Source organism: Echinops telfairi, unplaced genomic scaffold (assembly GCF_000313985.2).
Source record: "Echinops telfairi isolate 266 unplaced genomic scaffold, ASM31398v2 ScPeMD7_18;HRSCAF=68, whole genome shotgun sequence".
Taxonomy (NCBI): Eukaryota; Metazoa; Chordata; class Mammalia; order Afrosoricida; family Tenrecidae; genus Echinops; species Echinops telfairi.
The window spans coordinates 59292630-59296559 of NW_022103915.1; positions in this window are offsets into that span (position 1 = coordinate 59292630).

The window sequence follows — 3930 nt, forward strand, 5'->3', positions numbered from 1 at the left end:
GGAAATCATGTTTTCCATTATCCTCTGAAATAACCAGTCCTGTGTCATGGTGTTTAGACTTCTGCCTGTTGAAAGCGCTTAATAAGTAGGAAGTAATAAAACTAAGTGGATGGGAATTTGACTAGAGAAAATTTACCAGGACATAAGAGTTTGTTCATTAAAGGGATTGTTGCAATTTTAGGGTCTTATGGAAGTTTCTTATGATCTGAGTTACCTAAGAGATCTGGTCTATTTGGGAAAAGCTGAAGGTGTTATGTTTAAAGTGTCAAGTGCAGAACCCCAGGACAATGAGGTTTATTTTAGATTATTTAGAATAGGCTTATTTTCAAGAAGAAAGGGCTAGCTAGACCAGGAGGCTAGCTGCGTAGTCACAAGTGTTACGACTCAGGGTCATTTACCAACCTAAAGAGCTTTGATAGGAGTCATGGATCTGTGACCCAGAACAAACAATAACAAGTAAGTGTGGTCCAATGACCAGAGTGTAGAATTCCTGGCAAATTACTTAGATGTCATTGATGATTCCCACATTACTGTGCACTTTTGGAAACTGGCCAGGCAATTGCATGCATAGGAAACACACACACACACACACACACACACACACACCTGTTGTGGTTTAGTTGCTTCTGATTCATAACATCCTCATATGTCTCAGTAGAACTGCGCTCTACAGGATTCTTACTGACTACAATTTCTCAGATGTAGGTTACCAAGCCTTTCTTCTAAGGTGCTTCCAGGTGGATTTGAACACTCAATATTTCACTTAGTATACAACATCAGCACCCAGCGCCTTCCAGCTGATTCTGACACAATCAATCTATCAAGGGTTTTTGAGGCGGTAAATCTTTATGAGAACAGTTAGCCTCATCTTTCTCCTGTGGAGTGGATTATGGGTTTGAACTACAAACTCTGAAGTCAGCTGACGAATGCTTACCCACCAGCACCACTGGGGCTCACTCAGGAGGGCGTGCTTACCCATTTGAACCAACCAGACACCACAATGTGGAGAGGCACCTGCATAAATTAAAGAATTGGCAGGGGAACAGGATGTAGCTATAAATATACCAGGCCTAGTCCACATCAGTACTTACATTGCCAGGGAAGACTGGCATGCATAGAAAGGGCAGGGTTTGCTCCATCACTGTGATTCGGAGTTTTCCCAAATCCGGTGATGGTTCCAGAGCTATGAGCTGTTCTCACTGCTGTCCCACTACTTCAGTGTCAAGTCCTGACAACCCACGAGACGTGGTCTCTCATGACCAGGCAGTGATTGTTTTCTTTTGTGCACAGGGTGGCTGTGAGATGGTAAGAACACAATGGCACTTAACAATAGCATAGCCAATAAAATGCAGACAGGCAATTAATCTGTTAGAAGAAAGCGCCTACATTTTCCTGAGCTTGTCATCACACAGTGGTCCACTGCAGCTGCTTCGAGATACCAAACCCCGAAAAACAAATCCACTGCCAGTGAAGGGTGAGTCCATTCTGACTGACAGAAACGTTCAGGATAGAGTGGAACATCCCTGTAGAACCTTCAAAACTGTAAATCTTTACCGAAGTCGTCTGCTACAATGTTTGCCCATGGAGAGGCTGGTGGGTGCCAACTGCTGTATTTGGGGTTCGTAGTCAAGCGCCGAACCAATGGACCAAACATTTGATTGGGCTGAAAAATAATACAAGTGGCATCTATATTCACATCTACACAAAATCCAAGAAGCTATGGAAACCTCAAGCTACTTCCACAACTCCTTTAGGATGCTGTTTGAATTGTACCATGTACAGTATCCTAGGCCTGATTTTGTTAGAGTCTCTGGATATACTAGGGTTCTTCTCTCTAATGAAGAATTGCTTTCCCTGTCAAATTTCGGGCCAGGCTTGCCACCTGAGGGCCTTTAATAGCTAAGGCTAAGGTGTGTCTACACCAGTGTAAGGCCCTCAACAAGATGCACTGACACAGTGGCTGCCACAATGGGTGCAGACATAAGAACAATGATGAGGATAGTGTAGGGCTGGACCGTGTTTCCTTCTGTTGTACACAGGGTCACTATTAGTTGGACCAGACTTGACAGCACCTGTCAACAATGCATGCCGGTTTGACTATGGTAGCCTAATAAATAATTGACTTTCAAGGAGAAGGAGGAGGAGGAGGAAGAGGAGGAAACCTTGTTTGGTTGAATTAATCAATTGTTTTCATATGTAACTTATTCAACTTTTTTATATTAAAAAAATCTGTATATAGTAAATCCATATAAAGCCAACATTTTCCCCTGTCATATAAGCCAATTAATAAGTTACCTATAAAATCTGCCATTCTGGTTCTGGCACCTTGTCACTCAGAGCACTGATATTACGAGTGGAGGTAATGGTGTTTATGCTCATCAATACACATTGCCTGTGAAATCAAAAGTATTTGGAAGGCTGATTTATCTTTTTATTCCCAGAGTAAAGTAGATGCGCTTGTTTTGTTTTCACCGTTGGAAAAGGACAGCTTAGCTACATTCAAAAGCCAAATGCTAACATTCCATTCAAAACTGCAGCCCAGGGCTATGCAGTGCTTCCTTTTGCAGGGGTGTGCATTGTATGACACAGAAAGACCCCGGGTTCCCGAAGCTTCCGTCCGACTGTTGAAGGCTAAGAAAAGTCATTCCCCTGAGGGATACTGCCTTAGTCCCATTTCCTTGGTTACATAATGGCATGCTGGTTGTGCCCATAAGAAAATATGCCCACCTAGAGTCCTGCAGACCCTTAAAAGAGCATCCATCTGATTTTACAAATGAGAGTCAAAGAACAGCATAACAATGGAGGTAAAGCGCTATTTCAGAACATGATCATCTGAAATCTGGAATAGTCTCTTGAATCAGACAGATACATGTTGAGCCGTGGTCAGAGAGAAGAGTTGCAGTTTTACTGCCCCAGCGAGCTACTGTGTTGCAGTGTGTAGGAACGATCTACTTAGAAAAGACAGATTTCCCTGCTCTTCCCTCCCACACGTGGCCACGGAGCCTCACTCACTTCCAGTGAGCTATGCCATTGAGTTTCACTCACAGAGTGTTGCTTAAATGGCATTTCATAAAGATGGAGATTTCAACACCTTGGGGCATCTCTTTGGGACCCTTTCAAAATCCTTGGTCTCTCTTATTTTATAAACCCGGAGGGTAAGCACTAGACCATATCCTGTAAAAATAATGTGCATAATTCATAGAACCGAGGAAAAGGGCCTTGTGGAAAACACTGGGACTATTCATTGTGTAGTGCTATGGGTGCCCTCCCCCGCCCGACTCCCCGAAGCAGAAGTACAGCAGGAGGAGAGAGACCTGCAGTGTAAACCAGTCCTTTATGGGAGCAGACATATGAATACTATACTCCAGATTTTTCATTGCAATTGCTTTTGCAACATATGTACAAATGTATGTCTTAAACCATTCTAATCACTTCCCCACCCATATGTCATTTGGATAGTGAAGAATATATTCATCAAAGTAGATTGCTGGCAGGAAGCACTGATTTTTTGTGACTACAACAAAATAAATAAATAAACAAAACATCAGTGTGTTCTCCGATGCTCCCTCTCTGTGTATGAGTGTGTGCTAAGTATTCCTGCATTTCCTTCCATGTAAATTGAAGATACTTCGGAGAGTCCAGTCCTTTTGTAACTGTGATATTTTGCAACTCAAACATCAAGAGCTAGCTTTGCCCCAATGCGGGAGCCTGTCATTCAGAATGGCAAAAGATTTTCAAAGCAGTCAACTTTATACAATGCATATAAAATCAACTAAGCTACGGACGGACGCCTAGTCTTTCTCCCCCAAAGCCTTCATGGACCGAGATGGCCACATTTACATTAAAAAAGAAAATGACCCCGTTGGCAAATGCCCTGACCAGTTCCGCTCCATAGCCAGGGAGAACCGATCCGGAAGACTTTGGGGGCGG